The sequence below is a fragment of the Bradysia coprophila genome (assembly GCF_014529535.1).
Source record: "Bradysia coprophila strain Holo2 chromosome X unlocalized genomic scaffold, BU_Bcop_v1 contig_12, whole genome shotgun sequence".
In the NCBI taxonomy this organism is placed as follows: domain Eukaryota; kingdom Metazoa; phylum Arthropoda; class Insecta; order Diptera; family Sciaridae; genus Bradysia; species Bradysia coprophila.
Genome location: NW_023503293.1, coordinates 6,125,566 through 6,138,353, shown reverse-complemented (window position 1 = coordinate 6,138,353; position 12,788 = coordinate 6,125,566).

Below are 12,788 nucleotides of genomic sequence, written 5' to 3'. Positions count from 1 at the left end.
TCGTCCACTAAAATGTTTATACCATATACTATACACCCCGAAACAGCTGTTTTTCAGAGTTAAATTAAACAAAAAACCGAAAAAACATGTGAGCACTCTCCTGCTTTAATAATATTACACTCACCAGTGTATACACACACTCCACGACCTCACTACACCGATCTACAATGCCATTCATCGATAAAAAGATCATTTTTAAAGAGACGACAGCCGTACAACTACATTTAAACGACTGGGAATAAAAAAAGAAACCGGAATCTTTAGCACATAAACATATTATTTATGTGAAGTTTACTGTGCAAGTATATGCTACAAAAAAAAAAAAATTAAACAAAATTTAAAGACGAAAATTAGCTAACACACAACTTTAAAGTATGTATAATGTATATGTATATATAGGGTAGGATACATACGTAATGCATGTGTTCGCAGGTTTTACAGACTTGGAATTTTTGTTTATAGTGTAGATTATACATACGTACAAGTATATGAAGTGGTTGTATATCGAACTTTATAGAACTTTGATGTTAAGTATACACAACGCAAAATTCTTAGTGAGGGAAATAACCCGAAAAAAAAAATTAGTTTGATCTGTCATTCGGAAAAATGGGTAAATGTATGTCAGAACAATTTATTAATGAAAGTCAGTTACTAATCGGTGGTGGAGTTAAACAGTGGTAGATGGCGTACTGGTTTGCAGATTTTTATTTTGAAGAGTGTGGCGTTTGGAGTTTGAACTTCTTAAAAGAAGTTTTAACATCATCGATGGAAAGCAAGTTTTCGGGGGTGTAGCGAGCAAAGTGTAATTTTTTACTTTATACTTAGAATATCTTGTTTTGAGTGTTTTGTGCGTGCCTAGATTGCTGAGAAAATGTTACATCTGACTAAACTAAACTAAACTACATCTGACAAGTACATTCTTCCCACTTTGTAAGGACCTAGTCAACCTACTATTCAGCCCACTGGTTAATTCGATCGTCTGGCGGCGATTTAGCTCAAGCACTTTTAGTCATGTTTCGGGATCGACGGTAAAGAAGTTTTGCAACCAATTCTACCGTACAATGCACAAAGACCTCAGAGAGGCAAATTTGTGAGAGAATTTCATATATTTTCTCTCACGAATTCCCCTCTAAGGTTTTTATGCGTTGTACGGTAGAATTATGGTGGATGTCAGAGGTACACTGACAAAAAAGAGTTGACAATCTTACCTGTTGCAGGTAGCTTTATTTTTCGAATGGAGAACTACAGCTGTGACAACTATTGTAGGTTACATGGAGACAAAATTACCTGCAACAGTTACGATTTTTAACTCTTTTTTGTCAGTGTCTAGATAGAACTTCCCTATATTCAGCGATATGGGTGATTCATATTGCAAATCCCCTTACTACAAAGTACATAGCTAATATTCGGCTGACTAGTAACTAAACAAGCTTTATTTTTCGAACAATCGCCTAACATCTATTATACACATAATCAGTCTCTATAATACAGCATACAATGAGTAATAAAGCGACAAAGCTTTTTTTACACCTCTCTAAACATATATGTACACGGAGAATTATTGTTATCACACAAATCGCGTAGGTATACATTTCTAACCTACTTAAAATTACATTTTTTTCTTCTTTCAAATAATGTATAGGTACACTGTCTGTGTGTATTGTGTGTATAGTTTCAATACACGAAGTGCTGTCTTAAACAGCTGTTTTGGTTATGTGTCTTGCTGTATGGTACATATATATGAAAATGTTATGTATATTGGCGGCATGGTATCAGCGTTAAAAACCAATATATGAACTCATTCAGCGAAACGCCAACGGACGATAACTATACAATTTGTATGAATATTACACACGTTGAAAATACACTCATATGATGAGGGCATTTAATAGATAAAATGTATCGCAAAACTTATTTGCATATGCGTACGTCTCGAGCTCTTACTCTCATTATGAACGTTTTTTTTTCTTAGATATTTAATTGTTGTACGAAAATAGAATTTTTGGATGAGAAATTATTTTTCGTCAATTAAGTAGCCAATTAAACTAATAAAAATTCTTGATAAAAACCGTAGCATTCCCAGGCCTAGGAGTACGAGCACTATCTTCGTCTTTTACGTTCCAATTGAATCATCCGATGAAATTCATTTTTAAATAATAATATACAGTTGTCGGAAGGGTAGTTCTTCAATGATCTCGTAAACTGCAAGGATCTTACATTTAAATCCTCGTTCAGAAGCATTTTTTTTCGGCTCTCTGACATTAATTTTATTTTGTTGTCCTGCCGACAGAAACCGCGGCTTTAGTTTTTTTTTGCATTTTCTGGCCGCAAGACAACAAACTACCGTACAGTCTGGCTGGGGAAGTTAACATTCCACACCTTCGTCTCACAATATAACCTTCCCTCACGCCTCAACAAAGAATGTCTCAGCGAGACAGTGATGTACTCTTCTAGACACATACTTTTCGGGATTCGATTGTGTAGTGGCATTGGAATCATTCGACTGTGGAGGGGGTTAAAAAAAGATGTTGTATCGATTTCTATTTGATTATTCATTTCAGTAATCTAAGATCTGGGATGGTACAATCTTGTTTCTTAGTAAACAATCGTGGAAGAACTCACAAAAGAATCAAGATTTTGTCAGTGGTTTTCCATTTCTTCTTTGACATTCCTGAAAGTACAAATTTACAGTGAATCTGTCTTGTCCTTACAATATGTTGGATGTTAAGACTAATGAAGTAAAAGATTTTGTATATTAAATTGTTAAAATAAGTGAAGTAAAAGATTCGACAATTGACAGGGCAGTTTAATAAAGAATTTATTGAATGTCTGACAGACTGTTATACTTCAACAATGGGACGTTGAACTTTTGACATTTTTTGTATTTCGATTAAGAATGTTATTGTAAACAAAAAAATGTTTTACACTATTGCCGAATTTTCAAGTTTTATACTTTTAATTTATATTTCAATTACAACTTCGACCCAAATTCAACCCAAAAGCAAACCTTTTTCGTGAGAGAAATGAGAAAAAATGGCATGAGAAGAAAAGAGAGGCATATATAGACGTATAGTCTTTTTTATGTTTGACTGATCTTTGAAAATCAGAAAACAATTAATTAAGAATATAAATGTTTATAATTTTACGATAGTGTAGAATAATTTTCTGCTTAGAATTATGTTGTCTATCGAAATTATTGAAACTTCAGTCCCCCATTAATAGTACTAAGGTTATTCGTCCATGAAACCACTAGAAAACTGTATATAGCCTGCCATTTGGTTGTTGAAATAGTATGTTGTGTTACACAAGGTGTTACAAGTATTGTAATGTTGATTTTTTCAGCACTAGACCCAATTGGGTCGTGTGCTGGAAAAATCTCATCATGCTTTGTGCCAACAGAGAATTGAAATAGACAAGAGAACAATAGTACATTACTATGCAAGGGAAGTAAAGTGATATCTCGTATCCAGATGAGAAAAAGTATCCGAGGGCGGTAGCCCGAGGTACTTTTACTCATCGTGATACGAGATATCACTTTATTTCCCGTGTGTAGTACGACGTTTTACTATGCGAGTGATGTAAAGGTTATTGCCTATACACGTAATAGCCTTATTACATGCACCAGCATAGTAAAAAATCATTATTTTCATTGTAAACAATCACTCTTCAATCGATCACATTGCTTTGCATTTTCTCAAACGAATGCTGTATAGGGAAAGGAAACCGGACGGCTTTTGGCGATTCCGGTTTTCGGTAATACCGGACACTGTAATATCGGTATTACCGGTTTTTTTGTTTAAAAATCCAAAATTTAATAATGCACAATTTTCTGATTTTCTGACGGAGAAATGCTAGTTGCATTTTGGGGACTTTGGGACGTATCAGAGTTGATGATTTTTATTTATTGTAAATATTTGTTTTTGAAAAGATCGTTCTTTACTGGTTGCAGCCTTTTTTCGCTTTTAAATAAAAAAAAAATGATTTTCTGATTTTATTAATCAAATTTAGATTCTTGGATTTCAAAAAAAAATGTCTAAAATTTAGTTTAACTTATTGTTGTTGCTTCTTATGAATTTTGTAAATTTATTTTTTGTTTTGAAAGAAACTACGTAATGAACATAAATGATCGATTATGTCGTCATTTAATCTTGATCGTAGTTTACTGCAAAAGTAACCAGCAGCCGATAACGCTCGCTCACACTCAACGTCGTATTTCCGACCAATTCCAAACACTTTTCTCATGTTAATGACTTTCGGATGCGTATTATACCAAGATTCGGAATTCTTCCCGTGAAGAATGAGATTGATATATCTTCTATTCCTTAGTGACGTCCACTCGTCAAACATCGTACAAAATCTTTCGCTTTTCGCTACCAAACCCTTTATAACTTGCTTCTGATGTTGACGAACTTTTTTAGAGTAGTCGATTGTCAACTTTTTGAATGATTTGGCAGTCTTCGGAAGAATGTAGCCCCGAGCTTTCAACGATTCGCGCAGTTCTTCAGATTTTTCGAAAACGTTGAACGTCAGACCGTCTTTCGCCACCAACGTAGCTACAACTTCATCCAATGACTTTTTGCTTCTTTAAGAATTAAAACGTTCTCCGATTTACTTGGTTCCATTATAACGACTACGACAATTAGGTTAGAGACAAAATCGTGCTTTATTTATGGTCTTCTTTAATTGTATTGTACGTCATGCAGACACAAATTTTGCTTATAGCTAGCAATTTTGATTTTGAAACCAAATATGCTTGAATTTTCGTATCATTTCATGTGAATATTTATCGATTTTTGAAAATTTATTTTTTCAGTAAAAACCGGTATCGTTAGCTCTGAAACCGGCAATCGGGATCCCGGTATTACCGGTACTACCGAAATCGTTTATACCGAAATCCTTTCCCTAATGCTGTAACAACTCATACAAATTCCATATCAACACAGCTTTGAGTGTTGTAATATCACCTCAAACGGGTGCTGAAATAAGTCACTTTACAACACTAAAATGAGTGCTGAAAAGAGTCGTATTTCAATTCTCGGTGGCACAATAATCTCTTTTCCACACTTTGTGTATATACCGGCATTTTTTTTAAACTAATATAGTTGCCATTCACCATTTTTGGCGTATAATTGCCGGTCGTGAGGGTTTTCCTTTACATATGATTTTGCTATTGGTAATCATGTCGGTGATATCCTATGTTTTTGTTATTTTTGGCTTTAAAAAATGTTCGCACAACATTCTACAAGGCGCCGGTTAGAAAAAACAATATATTAATTTCTCCAATAACATTGACGCAGTATATGTGTATTAGACTGAAAAAAAAATTCGAATGGAAATTAAAGCCTCATATAGAAATTAAGAGTAAAGTAAACAAGTAAGGTCACTTGAAAAGGTTTTTGGTTTTGAAAATTAATTCATTTTAAATGTCTGTAGCCACCACACACATTAAAGATATACAATTTTTCAGTTTATAACCACATTATGTGAATGCATATCGGAAACTTTGTTTACAATGGGTTCCATTTTAAAATTTATTGTATCCGTCGTCCGTCTCATAACTTTTCTATTTTATTGCAAAACGTAAGCTGGCTTATCAATAATTCATAAAAAAAAAACTTTAAATGAAATTGTACAGCAAATAATAAAAAAAAATACACACAGAGCGTTGCGTGGCATATCCAATACATAACATTACATTCATTGAAATATACTCATCACAATATTGCTTGGGTATTATTTGTATATTAAATTGAATAAAAATCATGCATTACTTAACATTCTTATCAAAGAAACATCCGGCGCCTTAAACCTTACTCGGTTTTATATATATAATGTTTTCTATATATAATAATCAAAAGTGTGTTATTTTATCGGAAATCTCAAGAAACATGTTTCAGTCGTAACTAATCAATTTTTGTAATATTTGTTAAAATAGCATTCGCATTCAAGTTTTTTTTTTAAATTTTGTCAATTGGCCCATTGAATGGACACACCTAACTGAATCTATGCTACTTACTTATTAGATACACGTGCGGTTCTGCGAGCAAGAGCAGCCATACGCATATGTCGACACTAGTGTCGAAATAGGTACTTTTCCAATACGTGCATGAATGGCCGATGTTACGCATGAATGATGCAGAAATTGGCAATAAAAGTCGAACACTTTTGTAGGCAAATGCATTGACAGGGAGCCCACTCAAAATTCGGCCTCCTTTTTAAGGAATAAGGGAGGATGTTTCGATAATTTAAGGAGCATTTCAGGAGTGTAAAATATAAGAATTTTGGATTAAATTTGATGAATTCGAAATTTTGTTGACTTTCCAAAATCATATTAAGAATTTATGAAGTCATGAAGTAGATTTTTTGGTGTTTCTTAGAGAATATTCTTTGGAAAATATTTTCCGAATTTTTTACAAATATTTTATCAAAGATTTTTCCAGAAATTTTTTACTCTAGATGAGATAAGACAAATATATCAGGAAGGATGTGAAAACAGCTAAATTTGTAGTTTATTCATTTAATTTTATTTGACTTTTTTTAAATCTTCTATTTTTGATTTTATCTCCTTGCTACTTGTAATGCCTGCATTTAAAATCATCTGTGCCTTGGCCGCTGATGATTTATCTAATTTAAGTTCGCTAACATAGTGTTATTACCATCATCAATTAATTCTATTTAAAGTCTCATCTGCTTTTTCAGTTTCGTTGCTTTGAATTTTGAACAAATTTGAGATATCTTTCTTATGATTTTCGTTTTTGCCGAATCGTCGAATCGTTCACTTGAAATTCAAATTTTAGGCACACTTACGGCGTAAATTGGAAAATCTTCCACCTTATCGTCGGTAGACAAAGTATTCTTAACTATCGGAATAGCCGCAATCGTTTCTTCTAAGAGCTGCTCCCGAATGTTTAACAAAAATTTATTTACGCTAAATCCTCGCTCAGGATCATCATTCCATGACTTAGAGATGAATAGGCATTGGCTAACTTAACCAGATGGCCAAACCTTTCTCAAACACGATCCACACCAGACGAAAGTTAACAATTGATTGCCAGCAATCAATTGAAACAAGAAGGTTTTGCAAGTACCCTTTAGTACTCTCGATCTCATTTGTTGAAGTATTTAGGTTTCATGAGCTTTTTTTTGGTGAAGTAAGCGAGGAACGGTTTTGCATATGGAATCACAGTCAGAATTAAAATGTTATTTCGATTAGTGAAACTAAAAATAAGGAGTTTGAGGAGATTATGGAGGTTTCAGGAGAATTTTTGAAAATCAAAGAGATTTAAAGAATCAAGGAGGAGTGGGCTCCCTGCATTGATCACTTTCACATCCAATAATCAAGATCACCCATTTAGCTACTTTTTCCTTTGTTAAGAAAATACTTATCTACCTATCTATTGTGAGTAACAAGCTTTCCGTCTGCGGCTCGTTTTGGCGCTGGTTAGTTAAACAGATATTTTGTAATTTGTTTTCGAAGTAGGTTTTCAACCGAATTATCAATGCATTTTCAGAAACACAATGTTCATTGTCACACTCGTTCTGCTACAACTAGTGCCAACTCGTCACAAAATTTTATTTTTGTAGCACACGTCCAAAATTTTGAAATTCGAAAAATAAGGTCTGATAATAAGGTCTGAAAAACTTTGACTTTGTGCAACAGTATTGTCACTCAACAGTATAAGTACATCGATTTTCTCGATAAAGGCAATGAAAGGTTTACTTCTCCTAACTGAGTTGAGAAAATTGATCGAGGTACTTTTCACCATTAGGATGAAAATGGTCGAACGAAGGAGTATGAAGCACTCGAACATGAGTGCTTAATTGAAAGTTGCATCGACCTTTTTCGTACCCAAATAACAAAAGTTCTTTTCACTCACACATCAATTTGATTTCGATAGTTGTATCTAAAGGAGTTAAAGATATAAGAAATGGTTATGCAGGAGTTGGTAAGTTTAATTGCTTTTCTTAGTTCGCTGGCGGTCCAACTTTATTCGGCACCCACTCATAAAAAAAAACAGAATCCTGCATTGTACAATTTTCGAGACAGATCTGATAAAAAATATTTCATAAAGTTTTGTGGTAGGAATTTCCGAAAAAAATGTTTTTATTTCCGTTACAATGTAGAGATTAGTTGTTATTTCCACAAAAAAAAAAAAAAAAAAAAACAGAACAAACATGAGTACAAACAATGATTCGGCTAAAACGTATGCGTGAAAATACTGTACATCGGACACAACGAAATAAAATTGAATTGCTCTTCTTCAATTGCTCACGTATTCGATTGATCGCTTGATATATATAAGTCAATTTAGAGGAATTTCGCTTGTACGGTAATCGAAATTAGTGTTATCGTCATTTTTACCATAGCTAAACAATGCGAGCGTAAGATTCATTAACCTTAAATTTATCTGATATGTTCGCTCTGTCTCTCTACAGATAATTTTTGGCGTGTCAGAGTACGTGCACGACAACTTTACCTTGTCATGCGGGTTGATTCATAGTAGAAACTCAAAATTTTCTTTTATTAGCCTACAAATGAACATACGGTCTCATTATTTTATTCTTGAATTTTAAAATTTTAATCGTTCGGACATGTTCAAAATTCAAATTTTCGTGGGTATTTGTTGAATCGAGGCGAAACCAAGATTAGTAATCACATGAAAACGGCGAGACTTTATATTTTCCTCGATATACTTTAAATGTTAAAGTCGTCTACAGTGTTAAGATATAAAGAGCAATAAATTCGATACTCCAGACAATAGACAGTTTGCGCAAATGACGTACAGTTTATAAGTCAACTTATAAGTTGGAAATTATCAGTCACATCTTCATACAAGAAGCTATCAAGCTATGGAAGGTTACTTCTGATTTCCAACTTATATGTTGACTTATAAATTATACGTCTAATGACCATGTTGTCATATTGCAGTTATCCATACAAATAAGTAAAAATCCCCAATGAAAACGCATCAAAAACTCTCCAGTTGGCGACTACGCAAATTTTGTTGTCAAAATAATTAACAGCTAACTGCTGGCTCATTCATTATTTTTTTATTTGCCTTTTACAGGTGGTGCAGAAAACGCGATGTGTCCCATATTGCACAGATGGATACTTTCAGCACATATATTAACTTCACATACCTTCAGCTTGAATGGAAAAACTTAGGACTGCTAAAAAATCGGCATTGTGCGACGTGGTGGACAATAGTCATTTACATAAAAATGGATAAACAGTCGAGATGAAGCCGAGGTCAATAAACACACGAAAACGAGACGTTATTCCGAGTTATGTAATATATATTACACACTTGTCACGAAGAAGTCGAGGCTTGCACTCTATTTTATCACATAAGCGAAAACGAGACAACAACATAGACCTGAAGTGTAATTTTTGAATTATTCTTGTAGATAAGTAATTTTGACATCCAAACACCGCGCGAATGTGATAATGGATTTTATTGCCTATCCACCCGGAATATTGTTGTTACACGTACATTTCCCACCCGCGGAAAGCGGTCGTTACATATGGGAACTTTTTCATTACATCACCAGCAGATTTTCAATACTTATCAGTAAAAATGTATCACATGAAATATAGGTTTCTTCCATCGTACGGTAAAAACGAATTTTGACAGGCCGAAAACAACCGACCGTCATCCATAGAAGCAAACATAACCGCAACTTAAACAAATTTGTTCGTTAAAACTTCAAAGTGAGGTTGTGTTGGCTTCTCTGTGGATGACGATTGACATTTTGAACGGCCTTGGAAGAGACCTATTCTTTAACACTGAAATCGAAACAAAACTCGCGATGTTATTTTAGTTTTGATATCACAAACTTTGTCACTTGAATTAAGTGCACACCAATCTAAGCAAATTCATGAAAAACTTTCGAAAAAAATGAAATAAAAAACACAAAAATAAAAGTGACGGCCATTTTGTCTATAGCCATAATTTAAATTTTTTCAACTTCGACGAACACTAATGGCCGCACAATTTTATTTTTGCATTTTTCACTTATTTTCAAAAACACTCAACACTTTTACTTATATTATCATATATTCACTTCACTTCACAGCAAAATTTATTGAAACACCACCAAAATCGACAAATATTACGCAAAATAGTAATCTAGCACTTCACAAAAACAAAACAGTGGAAGTAGTTTGTCAACATGTCACCAAAACAGTAGTGTTGCCAGTGATGCTTTCGGAATTAATATAATGAAGAAGTGTAAGCCGATTTCATCAGCAGACTAGATTCGTTTTTAAACGTTTCAATGCAACAACAGATATTTTTGTTGGTTTTGTTGTATCGGTAGTTTTTATGTTTAGTATTAGTCTGGCAGTGAATGAAATAGCGCGACATAAATGTTGTGAAATTGTGCATTAATTTAGAATAATCTTTTGATATTCAAGAGTCTGCCAGTTGTCTACTGGAACAGTGTTCCAGGAACACTTTTGGTTTTGAACTCTCAGGTCCTTGGGTGGGAAAATGTACTCGTAACAACAATATTCCGGGTGGATAGGCAATAACGCAGCATACATTGGATGCTGCTTGGTAGTTCATTACACTCGGAATTAATTTTGTGAACTCGCGAACTCACTCGTGTGGTTTTAAGCAACTCGCTTTGGAAACGGTTATTTTGACTTGTGTAGTTGCATACCTCGCCTTTGGCTCGGATATGCAAACTCTACAATTGTCAAAATAACCGTTTCCAAAGCTTGTTCCTTATAACCACACTTGTGAGTTCGGCTCGTATCACAAAATTGATCCCTCATGTAATGAACTACCTCCGCAGCATCCAATGTAATCTACTATTATATGCCTCTGTGTGGTATGTCTAACATTATGCATCAGCTCGGAGAGGGAGTTTGGGTTTATGTTTCCATCGACACATAAAAAAATGATATTCACCTATGCCCAAACGTTTATTTTGACGAGTTGGATTATGATCCGCGCCGTCGGTCTAGGATCACAATCACCAACTCGTCAAAATAAACATTTGGACACAGGTGCATATTTGAACGGCGTACGGCGTTTTGCACTAACCGTACCTAATTTTCCATCGAAAAGATACAATCAGGATACCTATGAAATTTTAGGATACACAAAATAAGTACGGTTAGTGCAAAACAGCATCCATTTATTGACCCGTAAAAATATTTTTGACGGACGCAGCGTCTACAATATGTTTTAAAAAAAATCACAGCCCTAATTTTCATAAGAAACAACTATAGGAACAATTTCCATAAAAGAGTTGTTTTGGTATTTTTTTCCAAATTGTTATAAGAAACAACTCATCGATAAATAATACCAACAAAAGCAACGCACTACAAGCATGAGTGGTACTCTAAATAGGGTACTGAAACTGGACGAACAAATTTTGGCACTGTAAAAAAATTCGAACAATTTTTTCATACAAATTAGTACTCTATTTGACAGCTGTCATTAATAGCACTTTTGCTTGAAGTGCGCTGACAAAATACTATTTGCATAAAAACAGTTTTTTTTAATAAAAGCTAAATTCGACTTTATGGGTGGGTTAGGCCCCTTGACTGTTGAAGTTATCAAAAAGCATTGAAACCATCTCTGATTTTAACCTCAAATCTCCATTCTTTAAATGGAGAATGGCGCTGCAATGGCTTAAAAATGAATGCAAACAATAAAATCGAAGGCATAGGTTAGGAGACTTTTCCACAGAATAATTGGTATTTTTATGGTGTATACAGTACTTGTTGCACGCATGCGGCCTGCACGCGAATATGTCTATGTCATAGATACCGTGGCATTTATGAGAGGTTAATATGTAACGCATACTTCAAGTCTGTTTCTTCATGGGCTAATTATTTCAAATTTTCACGGGCATTTAAGATATTAATTGGATAGGTGTACCAGAATTTGTTCTCATTGCCAGGATATAATTTCGAAAGATAGTTACGTCGCGATAACATTTTCTAAGCATTTAAACGTTTGCGTAGTATTCGACTGTTATGTTTTTAATATTATGTCTACCATAGTCTACCGGTATAAATATCCGAAAATGCGAGCACCGCATTTCTTCTAATTATTAGTGCCGGATTACTCTGATTTCTGTTATCCTTGCCTCTCGCGATTTATAAATCCAACTTGTTCAAACGATTGGAAGTTTTTTTTTATTCAAACGTGTGATGTATAGCAGATATGTACGTGTTGTATATACGCCACCAATTTTTTTTTTCTAATATCAGCTGTGTTAGCGACACAGTAACAGAAAAATTAAAATTAGTAACATTTTAATTTTAGATTTTCGTATGTAGTACAGAGTCACATTATCATATACAATATTCATGTTCACTGGTATATATTGTGATTGTAAATGTGGTTCGGTTTCTTTTTTCACTTTACAACTGAGAATAGTCAATGTATATGCCGGTTGAGACATGTTCACGATCCGTCATACAGATAAGTTCAGTAAACCTAGCGACTGACGACGAAATAAAGATTACTATCGTCGATCATATAAGTTAATTTTTGGCAGCAGAAGATTGTGGTCCGATATGCTTGTCACCACGCTCATCTAATAATGGTCGTCTCTGTGCGGTGAACTATATACTATACAATGTAGACGAGACGACTAATGATATATATTTTCCATTCGTTTTTTACACTTAACGGCCTCTGAGAAATCTCGGTATGAAGTGGATTTAATGTGATAAGCACATTGTGCAACTTTGTGATTTTTAATTTATAAGGTGGACGGAATTGGTGGAAAATTAGAGGGGAAATTACCCACAAAAAATTTAAAAT